This window comes from Cryptomeria japonica, chromosome 11, assembly GCF_030272615.1.
Source record: "Cryptomeria japonica chromosome 11, Sugi_1.0, whole genome shotgun sequence".
Lineage (NCBI taxonomy): Eukaryota > Viridiplantae > Streptophyta > Pinopsida > Cupressales > Cupressaceae > Cryptomeria > Cryptomeria japonica.
This window is the reverse complement of record NC_081415.1, coordinates 3985614-3999056: the sequence shown is the minus strand read 5'-3', so window position 1 is coordinate 3999056 and position 13443 is coordinate 3985614.

The window sequence follows — 13443 nt, the reverse complement described above, 5'->3', positions numbered from 1 at the left end:
CATATCATCGATGTATCAAGCTCCCACATAATGGAGTTGAAGTGACCATCAAAGCTGACCCAAATCCATTCATATATTGCAACAATTTGCAACCTCAATCAGAAATAACAATCCCAGTCAATCGAGAAGCTATTCCTTCATCAGCATATGTGGATCCAGAATCCTTGAAACCTTCTACATCAAAGCAAGCAGAGCTCAAAGAAAAATTCAATATTGAAGATCTGGGATGTGGTGAGTATATCTTTCATGTTGATCAACTCCCACTATCTCCTAAGACATTCAGTCAATATGAACAACCTACAAACAATTCTCAATGCCAAGGAATTGGGTGTGAACCACCTAGTGTTGTGGCTACTAAGTCTGAATGCAAATCTCCTCTAGTGGTGCAAGCAACTCTTGATATCAATAGTCCTAAGAGTGGTTCCAACGAAGAATCTATTGAGCATATCGCCAGCCCACTTGAGAACTCACATAGCTTTACCATATCATCTGCTCATTCCATTTTCACTCCACTCCTAGACTTGGATCAACAAGAATTACAAAAGCCCTTACTAATTGGGGATCATATATCAAGATTTGAAAAGAAAAATCTAAAAGTCAATAATAAGGAAAAGTCCTTTAGTCCAAATCAAAATCAAAAGCTACTGGACTCCACAAAAATCAAAGTCAAGGATAAAAATTCTATGAAAGAAAAAGAGAAAGATATGATCTCCCCTAATATCAAAATAACTGGGGCCAAAAGTTCTAAAATTTCAAGTCAAAAAGCATACTTGTTGATCCTAAGTCTCCATCATGCTATCCTACTTTCACTTCTTTTCACAATCATAAGCTTTCATCACTCATCCACTTGTTCCTCACATCCTTTCCCTTCTGGTGATACATCATGGACCTTTAATGGAACTTCCTCAAAGGACTTTGCTATCAGGGATGCCCAAACTTCTTTAGGTGACATGCATATGGGCCTATGTAGTCCACACACTAGTAATTCTATCTCAGTTCCTTTATCAAGGAAGACAGTCACTCAAGATACACATCATTCAGTCAAGGAACAATGTAGCTACAATCACAGAGTCAAGCCTCGCACATTTGAGGTAGGTGACTTAGTTCTCAAAAAAAACCCCCAAAATCAGCAAGACAGAGAGAAGAAGGGCAAGTTCGAACCAAATTGGCTTGGTCCTTACATCATTACAGCAGTATATGGATCTGGGGCATATCAGCTCTCAAATACAGAAGGTGAACCTTTGGAGGATCCTATCAACAACATGCACCTTCGCAGGTTCTACACATAGCTCTTCGGAATATCCTAATTCAAAAATACAAAAAAAATCAAAAAATTTCCAAAAAAAAAAAAATTCAAAAAATTCAAAAATACAAAAAAAATTTATAAAAACAAAAAAAAATCGTTACTTGGTGAAAACTTGGCAAACAGGCGCCTTGTGACAACAAAAAAATTGAAAAATCAAAAAAAGTAAAGAGAAATCATTTTGTCCAACAGTGAAAATCACTTCGATGGCACCTTGGGTAAGTACCATGGTGAAAACTGGGTCACCAGCGCCATGTGTAGAGACATTGCTCCTCCCTCCTTCAGGATTCACTTTCATCACTTCACTTTGCACACACTCACAACCTATTCATTCATAAAAAACTTACCCATTCCCATCATGGCTTGTTATTGATCTACCCAAGATTGGTTAGCCATTCATAATAAACCTCCCTTTTCACCTCCCTTTCCATCCATAACAAATCAAATCCTATCTGTGGCTAAGGCAAATCCTATGTCTAGTGATGAGTGTGGAACTAAGAACATCACATGTTTCAAGGAGTACAGTTTCTTCCAGCTTTCTTTAGTCTATCCGTGCACAATCGGCAATAAAGTTTCATCTTCTCCACAATAAAGTATCAGTTTCATGGATTCAGTCAGTTTCAGATGAGACACAACAACAACAATGGGCTTCAACAAAATCAAATCTTTCAACAGACTCAGGCAACATATGGTTCAGTGTTATCTATCCTTTCTATGAAAGTAAACATTATGACCACAATCAAATAAGACTTATACAAGTGACAAGAGACACTAAACTTGAGGACTACAGTGGATGTTGGTGTCGAGTCTTGGTTTTCTTTTGATTTTATCTTTTGGTGACATGTCTTTTAGCTTTTTCAGGATGTCTCTGACTAGAGATTCTATCTCTAGGATGTCTTTGACTAGAAAGGCAAGGATGGGGTATCATCACCTATTTTTGTTTGCTGTCCGTGGATTGTCTCTTAGTAATGCTATGACTTGTCCAAGGATATGAGGACACTGTGAGTCTAGTGTGAACTGGGGCATTCTTTGTTTGTGACTATCTTATCTCCATGCAAACAGGTACAATGACTTTTTGGGTTGAACATATGCCTCGATTGTCATAACCTACTTGCCATAATAAAGCTCAATGATGATAATGCACAAGAAGCTCTTTCACTTTCATATCTTCTGTCTTCCATACCCCTTTCTTGATTGACTTCCATCGTCCTTCTCAAGTTCATGTAGCCTGCTATCACATGATTGAGTATAATGACACACCACAAACATTTGCATTTCATGTAGTTGCACCTGCATTACCACATATTAAGCATTTCATACATACATATAGATATCACAACTACATCACATCCTGCACACAACACATGTTAGCACAATTTACATTTGCATTATCATATTCATCTGCATTACATACATTCACATTTGCATCATGCATACACATATAAAACATAAAAGAATAAAAAAATATTGCATTGCCTCATATACATATTTGCATCCATATTATAAGTATCACATAAAACATACATCATGAAAAATCTCATCACATAGGTACACATGCATGTAGCTACCACAAAGATGAATCATCTCATATATATAATCATAAGTGTCATGATACAATGATGTCAAAATACATATGGCTACAAAATCACCTGTAGGTGTCTACATCATCATACAAAATGGTACAATATTGATACATAGGGAGCCCTATACAGCTACGATGAACTCCCTCCCTTAGAGCTGGCTGGCCTCGATAGAGTCTAAGCCCTAGAAGGACCCCTCATGTCACCCTATCCGGACAGAGGAACCTACTGATAACTCCTGCCAACATTGTTGGTAGTGCTAATCCTGTCCATGTCATGGTATCCCATGCCACATGTCCCACCCTCATTTCCAGTCCCAGATCCTAGAACACTCATCTAAGGGCATCCCTGTCTCTGTCTCGATTGTAAGGAATCAGCTCCCCATCGATCAGTATCTGCATAATCCTGTATACATCCTCCAAGGTGACTATCATCTCACCCATCGGCAAATGAAAACTACAAGTCTCTGAGTGCCATCTCTTAGCCAGTGCAGTCAGCAATCTCATGTTCGCCTGAAACTCAGGTACATACAGAATATGTCTCAATCCTATACCCTCAATGGCAGCTTTTTCCTTGAATGTCAACTCAGGTCGCAACCTCTAAGTTGATGGGAATCTCTCCCGTAACTCCAGCATAGGCAAATACTCCTGCAGTCACACAAATCAATCATCTCAGTCCTAGTGACACTCACTGTTTATCACAAAGTGTTGCTTCTATCCTAGTGGTACTCCCTGTTCATCACAAAGTACTATGTGTTTGGCACTACTTGTTCATCACAAAGTGTTGCTCATATTTTAGTACTCCCTGTTCATAACAAAGTACTATATTTTGGTACTCACTGTTCATCATAAAGTGCCTTGATCTATCTTATCCTAGGGCCTATGCTTGAGTGAATCCTCTTGAGTAGTTTCCTAATTGGCAACGTATGTTCTATCACAGAATTGTCAATCCTAGCCCTATTTGTTATCCTAGTCTTCCCTAGAGGACTTGCTTGAGTGTATCCTCTCAGCAGCTTATCCAATCGACAGCGTATGTTCATCACAAAACTGTTGATTTGACCTAGAAGACACAAATTCACATTTTTTTGACACAAACGCGTTTTCCTGACATAAACACGCATTTATTACATTACCTAGCATGCATTAATGACAACAATAAATGCATCAAAGTACAAGGAGGTTTTGTGGTACTTACTGGCTCTCCTGCCTCTGCTGGCCTCTGGAATCGGCGAACACGATCAAATCTGTGAGCCATTGCCATCGCTGCTGACTGCTGCTGCTCTATCTCGCTCTGCACTCTGATCTCTTGGATGTGTGGATGACAATGAGGATGTTTTCCCTTCGTGGTCTATCTTATAGACTACCCTAGCCCTAGTCTCCTATGTCAGTCTTCGTTATCCCGTGACTTTGTCACTTTATCTGGTCAGTCCATTCTAGCCTTTCTTTCTTATCAAGAGATTGTCTGCAATCTTTTTAGACATTTTCATCCAATCTCTCAAGGGGGCATATCATTCCCATCTTGGGGCAACTCTGTATCAGTTCATCTTATCTTCTTTGAAACAATGCGACAAGCCGCATTGTCTCAAAGAGGGGTAAAATGTAGACACCTAAAATTGTCCAGTCTAATTAAATAAATATTTTATTTATTTAATTACTTTAGCCTAATTCTTCTATTAATTAAATAAATCTTTATTTATTTAATTAATTCATTTATCCTCTTCTAGCCTTATTTCTCATTTAAATAAATACATTTATTTATTTAAATTATCCTTTTCCTAAATTAAATAAATATCTTATTTATTTAATTATCCCATTTCTTCTATTAATTAAATAAATCTTTATTTATTTAATTAATTCATTAACCTTTTCCACCCATGACACATGTCATCCATCTCTTAATTCATACACTACCTACCTCTTTCATTATTTTATTATTTCTTTTACCTACCCTCTAATCCTAGCCGACCTTCTTTTTACACCTCTCAATCTTATCCCTCCATTTCATATGGTGTCTTCTATATAAGGAGATGCTTCCTTCATTATCAAACCCTAATCAACCTAGCTAATCATTTTATGCACTTGACTACACTACGATCCTACTTGCAACCACATTCTATTCTTTGTTGAGCTCTTGTGCACATAAAATCTGAGAGCAAATATATCAAGCAAGATCAATGGAGATAGGAAGAATGGAGACCAAAACCCTATTGGACATGTGATGGTATAATCTTTGTGATTTCATTTGATTTGCATTGCCTTAGGTAATCTTCATATGTTATGGTGGATCTTTGTTGTTGTTAGGCTAGGGTTTTGTGGTTGAATTCATTTAGCCTTTCAATATTGTTATTATTGTTATTCATTTTCACCATAAACAAATTTTATATATCATATTTTTGTAGCCGACATTAGTCATACTTTGAAGCCAAGCTTTTCAAGTTTGAATTGCATTTAGCTATTCTATTTTCTCTTCAATTTTATCTGGATTTGACTACTACTAGTTATTATATTCACAATCCCAAGAAAATACTTGAAGAAGGAGTCCACACTTGTTGAGAGTGTCGTTGGAAAATTTTGTGAGATGGCCCTTGAACCATTGGCTAATGAGGTAAGCATAGTGTAGAACTTCACTCAAGGCTTTGAGTGGTTGAAGAACCAAATAAAGAAAACAAATTATTTTCTAAATGAAGTTGATGAGAAGAACACCAGTCAAAAGGAGTCTGTGAAAAAATGGCTTCACAGAGTTTGCAACATTACCTATGGGGCAAAGGACAAACTTCAAATATGTTTTCAGGATTCTATGTATGCTATTAATCCTCGATTTTGTACTTTGGGTTTTAATCCATGTATTCTTTAAAGATGGAAGATGGAGGATCTATTGTTGATCATCTCAATGCATTCAGTATGATTGTTGCTTAGTTGGGTTTTGTTGGTGACAAGATTGGGGAGGAGGATCATTGCATGCTTGTATTGTGTTCTTCGCTTGACTCATTGGACCATCTTGTTATGTCTATTAGGAGTACAACAACCAAATTCAAGATGAGTGACATGGTATTATCATTACTTTCTAAAGAGCTCCAAAGGAAGACTTATGAGTCAGCTAAGGAGGCTCTTGTTGTTCATTATAGATCAAAAGATAAAGGCAAGAAGAAGGAAAAGAAAGATGAAAGAGGTAGAACCAAATCCCGTGGGAAATCTAAGTCTCCTGGGAAGTCCAATCAACCCTAAATTTGACTATTAATAATAATTGGAAAACTAATTATCTCATGCCCATTCCAAATTTCAACTATAGAATTGCAAGATCCAACTTAATATCCATGAAAAATCATTGTTTAAATTAATTGGTAGATTACCTTAAATCACTACTAATTCTCTATTTGCAATTAGTATATAACTAATGAATTCATAATGGCATCACATGGTTTGTATCTTATTAGTAAAACATCTAACATGTTCAATTAATGGATCTACTCCCAATAGAATTCACATCTTGCAAAAACTACAAAGTATGATCTAAAGGATCCTTTAAGGTATAAACCACCAAATTATTAGAAAGTAATTACATGGACTAGTAGGCAAGAAAAGGCCAAAATATATATAAAAAAGAAGTGGAATGGTCAATTTGACATTCTTGATCAAATTATTGTAAAACATTTGCGAATAGTAGCCCAAAAAAGGCCAAATGTAAAATAATATGGTTTTAAATATTGAATTCCTTCAAAAAAAGAGAAGTAATGATTTAATAGTCTATATAAAAAATAAAAAGACAACTCATAATAGACACAAATAATGTTGTAAATATGTAGGCAACTTAGAATTCAAGGTCCTTGAATAAAAATATAATTTGACTTGGTATGAACCTTAGGTTTAGATATTATTGACTAAGAGACAACACCATAAGAATATGATAACATTAGTGTGGAATTGTGATAGGGATAAGAGAGATTCTAAGAAATATAGTCCTAGTAGTGCGTGATTTTGAGTGATGAGTGTTTTGAAGAGAGGTTGAAAGATAAGTGCTAGATAATCCAGAATGACCAAGGTATGATGTCCTTTAATGTATGACCTTTCCACATAGTTTAAATTATATGATATAAGAATTGACATATATGGGCACCTAGAGAGAAGTTTGAGTTGGAAGATGAGTATCGAATCCATAGAGTGTAGTTAATTTGAGTCATTTCTATATATTCACATTCAACCTAAGTATTTAAGAATTGATAATTTTGGAGATATTAAATGTCTATGCATGGGTAAGTTTATTTTTTTATGGTTAGCAAGAAAGTAGGATTAATATGGAAGATAAATCAATTTAAACTATTAAATACCAATACTTAGAACGCCCACATAAAGGGACATTAATGAAAGATGAAAATACAAGATATTCACTTTTTATTGTTTGGAAATGTGCACCCTTTATCCCCTTGGTTGTTCAACGTCACCCTCGGTGATTTGTGACATGGATAAACCACCTCTCGTAGTTTGTTTATGTCTGGTGTTTGTATCGGTTGTTAACAAGTTAATCTTTTGGCGCAATGACAAACCTTGACTAACAAATTGTGACGAACCCTATTTTTCCCTAATTATTTAATTAGGAAAATAATGTTTATTTTTCACAAATGAAATGAAATAGAAATGGAATTGTTAATGAAATAAGATAGAAGATTGAATGCAATGAAATGATTTATATACAATTGAATGATCAGTAATAATTTTTATTGTAAAATTATGATCATCATTGCTAATGAGCAATTGAGTGCAAGTGAATGCAGGAACAGGTGAACGTGAGTGAAGGCGAGAACATGGTTCAGATAGAGTTGTCTTAGCTCCTAGATTTTGTTAGAATAGATGGAATATCTCACACACCACATTAGGATTTATAATTTGCATCTTGTAAAGATGGATGATTTAAATGACCTTATTTGAGTATTTTTTTAAACTGGAATGATGAATTTGGAATGAGTAGTAGATTGATTTAAATGTTTATTCATGTGCATTTATTGCATGATTTGAGTGGTGATTGAATTAAATCCAAGTCGCATGAGTGATTGTGAAATATTATTTATTATTTTAAAGTAAGATTGTTTTGCTAATGAATTAGATATGAATATTGATCGTAGGTTTATACGTTCTTTATGTGCAGATATGTATAAATGTATGAAATATCATACTTATGAGTTTACTTTTGTAATTTGATAATAGTATAACATATATATGTATATGAGATATTGATTCAATGATATACATATATATCTATATAGTTATTATATATGTATATCCAATTATCGTGAAATTTAATTACATCATGAATTTTGTTTATACCTATACATAATCATTTGAGATTATATATATATGAGTTCGAATAACAATTTGATCATATACCTATAAATACATACGTAATTACTATATATGTAAATCTATTGTTGAAATTAAATAATTATTGTTTTAAATGAAAAGTCGTTATTTATATTTAAATATATATATATATATATATATATATAAATTAAAAAAGAGAAATAAAAAATAATAATAATAATAAATCATTTAATTGAAGACGTAATGGTAGTGGTTAAGTTTAATGAAAAGTAAATCATTAATGAGGCCCATATTTATAGGGAGGGGTCGATATTACCACCGACCACTCCTCCTCCCCTTTTAAATATGCATAACAACCACGTTGCAGCCACATAAACCACCACATAAGGAATGAGAAGTGGGAGTCGATGTTGACTATTCCACGTACCAAGTTATTAAGAGATAATCTTACCGCATAGTAGAGTCAAAGAATACAAGTGAGTATGAAACTAAACAAAACACATTGTGTTTGAGATAAACTCAAACGATGTTGTTAGATATATGCAGTGCGTGGTATATTTACAAGTCAAGGTGCAATGAGAGCTATTCCACGTGTGGAAGGGAGGGAGTCGGTGTTCCTACCAACTACCCATCCAAATCTCCACCTTCACACGCGTTGGTACTGCCATTTAATGTGGCATGATTTAATAGTAACATGGTAATTAGTCCACATAACTACACCAGTAGTTATAAACTTAACAGCTTTAGGAGTTTGGTGTCACGTAGTAGATAACAAATATCATTGCATGGAGAACACATAAGTGTTCAAAACCATTTAGCACTGTGATGTTACAGTTAAACAACATGTGGTGTCACTTTACCACTAAGAGAGATACCTTGAAAATAGATAAGAAGGTAGATGAAAATACTATATGTAGACCATCTAATTGGAAGACAAAGGAGAGATATAGACAACAAAGGATGAAGGAATGAAATGTAGAAGAGAAAAGCATTAGAGATTTAGGAGTATTACGACCAGTCATAAAAGATTGGTGATTATCAGCTTAGATTTAGCGTGGAATTTTAGAGGTAGTTTCTGAAATGAGCATTAGTTTATTTTATTATTAGAGAATAGAAGGGAGAGAAGACGCTATTGTGAAAAAGAGAGAAATTTACAGAATATAGAAAATATAAGAACTAAGAATAGAGAATGGAAATATAGAGTAGTAAGTAGAGTAGAGAGAGCTCATGAGATAGTATAGCACAGAGGAGAAAAGCATTGGAATCGGGATGAATTGCAGATAGTTTAAAGTTATCAGTGATCATAACAGACTTGGATCACATTTCCTAAGGTACACTCTAATCTAGCATGTTTTGATGTAGAGATCTAAAAGATAAAATAATGTTCTATTTTTATCAGGTTTATACAATAAAGAAATTAGAATCATGATATTCGATTTCCTAATTTGAAACAATTTCAGAATTGCTTAAAAATGCATTCATGTAAATAAAGATGAAATAATGAAATATTTTCTTAAGGTTTGTTGATAAACCTAGTGTAACTCATAGAATTAGATCACAAAATCCTCTAGAAATAGAGCAAGGGAATAGAGAGAGTTTGTGCTTTATAAAATTTAAATTTGAATCACAAAGAAGATGGAATATTAGGATAATGAATTATTAGATATTGAAGCTTATTTTGATTTCGTGAAGGAAAAGAGTTAGACTCTCGAATTTGATCCTTGCATTAGAATTTAAAATTATTTTTGGTTATCTCATTTGAAAAGACATATAGGTATGCACATTAATAATTCTCATCATTTTAAATGTTGTTATGGAAAATTAGTAAAATCAATTAGTTGAATTCATAAATCATGAAAAGTCACATATTAGTATTAAACTAAATATGTTATTCGAGAAAAGAGGCAAATAAACCAAAACACATGGAAAGACAAAGAACTTAGATGATATAAACATGGAAATTCTAAACCATAAGGGATAGAATGCAAGTTGAAGATTATGCTATTTAAATATTTTCAATAATCGAATAAAAGAATGTGTACTCATTTTTATTCAATTTTTATGTAAAGATGCATACATGTGTTAAACCTTCTTAATATTTAATTCTTATCTTTAAATTACTAGAAAGATTGAAGAAAAAGATTGTTTTCATTTCAGATATATATTTGTTTATCCATGAAAATTGCTTCCTGTCAAATAGGAGTGGTTGTAACAAAAGATCGATTCTTTCTATTTCTATTCCATGAAAGATTGTCTTCTTTGTCATTGTATTGTTATCTTGTGAGAAATAGGAAGCTAGAATATAAAAATGAAAGATCGACTTCCATACATATTTATTCTAGATTTATATGAACAAAGCTAGATAGGCTTGTGTTTGTGGAAAGTTACCTTCCGGGACAGGTGCCAAATGTGGAATTATAGAGAGAATAGTTTGTTTTTCCAAACTATCTTTTATTGCTATCCATGGCATTATACTTGGCCGAGTAACTTATTGACTATTGAAACAGATGGATTTATTTATGCTCTCTACCATTTCCTTGATTAATATTGCTTGTTTCTTAATGGAATTAGAAAATAGAAAATGCATTTATTAATGTAGGCACGCACCAGATTCCATAATGTCTATCGAATTCTTTTGGTAAGCAATTCATGCAGGGTTGGGTATTCTTGATTGACCAAGAATTCCAGGGAAGTGTAAGCTTCAAGGTTGGGCGGAAAAAGAACCCAAATCGTGTTCTCATCTTCATTCGAAAGATTGCATTGAAGATAGCTTGGGTTAAAGGACGCATCTCACCCTTTACTTTGTATTCTTTTATTTTTGAACTTAAGGCAACTTGAAAAGCCTAAGTATTGTATGATTGAGATACCACTTATATCGATTCATTCAATGAAGAATCCTTATCTTTTATAAAAATTCCATTTTACTTATGATATAAATGGAATGATCAAATGAAGCTATGGAAAGAAAAGTGGAATCAGATAGACTTATTAAAAGAATTATGAGTTTATTTAAGAATAAAGAGTATTTTGTTTATTATTGAAGTGATCATGATTTGTTGGCATTTTTGATGATTATGTTGTGATTGTCATTGATGGACACACACTTGCTTTAAGATCACTTTTTGTATGTATGAGTTATGCTCAACCGGTATTTGTTCCAAACCGGTATCATGTATTATAGTCTTTAGACTATCGATGTTTTGCAGAAAGTGTTTATCGATCTCAAGCAGTATGAAGACCTCAAGAGGTTCATGGATCTCAAGCGGAGCGAAGGAACTAAAATGGCAGTGCTCATTTTCCCAATCTTCACTTTTGCCAACCGATAATCGGTAAATTTGTATAAACTGGTAATAATCTGTGATGAGTTACCAACCGGTAATCGATAAAGTTGTATGAACTGGGTTTAAGGTGGTTGATGAGGTTTTTGCATGTGCGACCACAGAAGAAGATTAGGTCTGTGTGAAGTTTTTTGAAGACTGAAGTAATGCTGGAATGCATTAACAATGAGCTATCAAGGACCTAACCAAGCATATTGTGCTAATATTTAGATCACTCACTTGTTGATTACTCACATCTTCGACAAGTCTGAAACCCTTAACCAGGTAGGCTTGGCAAAGCCTTTGTAAATCCTCTAACAAGGTGGTTCACAACTGTGGATCTGAAATCCTCTTGCAAGGTAGTATTTAATCGGACTTATCTCCTAACAAAGATTGAGATTCCTAATAGGATCTGTTTTGGTTTAGAACATTGTATGACCTTAACCGGTCTGACCTTAATCGGTCTGGTTACTATTCTGCAGATAGTTACTTGTGAGTTTCATCTCACCGTGGTTTTTTCCATTTGGGTTTCCATGTCAAAATCTCTTGTGTTATGGTGATTGTGCTTCTATGGGTGAATATCTTATTTGCTATTTGGTTTGCTTTTGTGTTAACCGGTTTGTTAGTAAAACTGTTATACCAGTTTACAGCTAGACTGTTTAAGTGTTTGAGTTTAGTATTCATCAATTGGTATCAGAGCTAACCTTTCTATAAGTCTAACAGCTTGGAAAGACATCTGGGGGAATACACTATGAGGGAACTTACTCATCGACTCACTAAGACTAAGCAAGACTATGATGAACTCAAAGTCAAATATAAGGCCTCTCTTGCGAAAAGAAGAGAGCATGCTGAAAAACTAATGGAGCTAACTGAAAATAGTTCCTCTGATGAAGTGGACATGGAAGCCCTAGTTGAAGAAGTTGAAAAATTGAATGAGTCTAATGCCAACCTAAGAAGGGAACTTGAAGGACTGACTATCAGAATATGTCAAGAGCTTGAGAACTGGAGGAAAGTTGAAGATCTGGTAAAAGACAAAGATCATGAGATCTCCAAGATGAAGCAAGAGATCAGTGCACTTACCACTCATCTCCAAGAGAGTAAAGTGGAAAAGGAAGAAATGCAAGGTGAACTAAACATGGCTATTTCTGAGATTGCAACCTCAAAGAAGTCCAATGCTACTATTACCAAGGAACTCATTGAATCAAAGGAGATACTTGCCAAATTCAATCAGAGTGTTGTTAAGCTAGAGCAAAAGCTTGAATCAGCTAAACCAGTAAAGAATACTAATGGACTTGGTTTCTCTAAATATGAGGAAGGTGAGACCTCTGGAACAAAAGATGGAGCATCAAAGAAGCAACCAACACCAAAGGATAAAGGTAAGCAAAAGTTCAAACCTATTTGCTTTAATTGTCTCAAGGAAGGACACACTACTAATGTATGTAGAAGTAAGGCTTACAATAATTTTCCCTATTTTCTAAACAATAAGCCTAGATCCAATAAATTCAATGGTAATTGTTATGCATGTAACAAGTTTGGACATAGAGCATTTTAATGTAGGTCTATCATGCACAACACCGAAAGGTATCCTCAAAGGAGTCAAGGAGTTTTTCCTAAACCCTCTGGGAAACGGAATCCAACTGGTTTAATACCTATAATCATCAGTTAGGTAGCAGTGGCTATCAAGCATCAACTGGATGGAGGGAAACCTATTTGATTTGTCATGGCAGTGGTCACACTACTGCAACATGCAGAAGGAAGAATGGAAACATGAATAATGGACCTTGGAGAGCACCTGGAATGGTTTGCTATCATTGCAACAAATTGGGTCATACAACAAGATTCTGCAAGATGAGAAAGAATATATTGGATGATATATCGGTCACTCCAGAAGGAAAGATTGATGTTGAAACTGTTCAAGCGGATATGAAGAA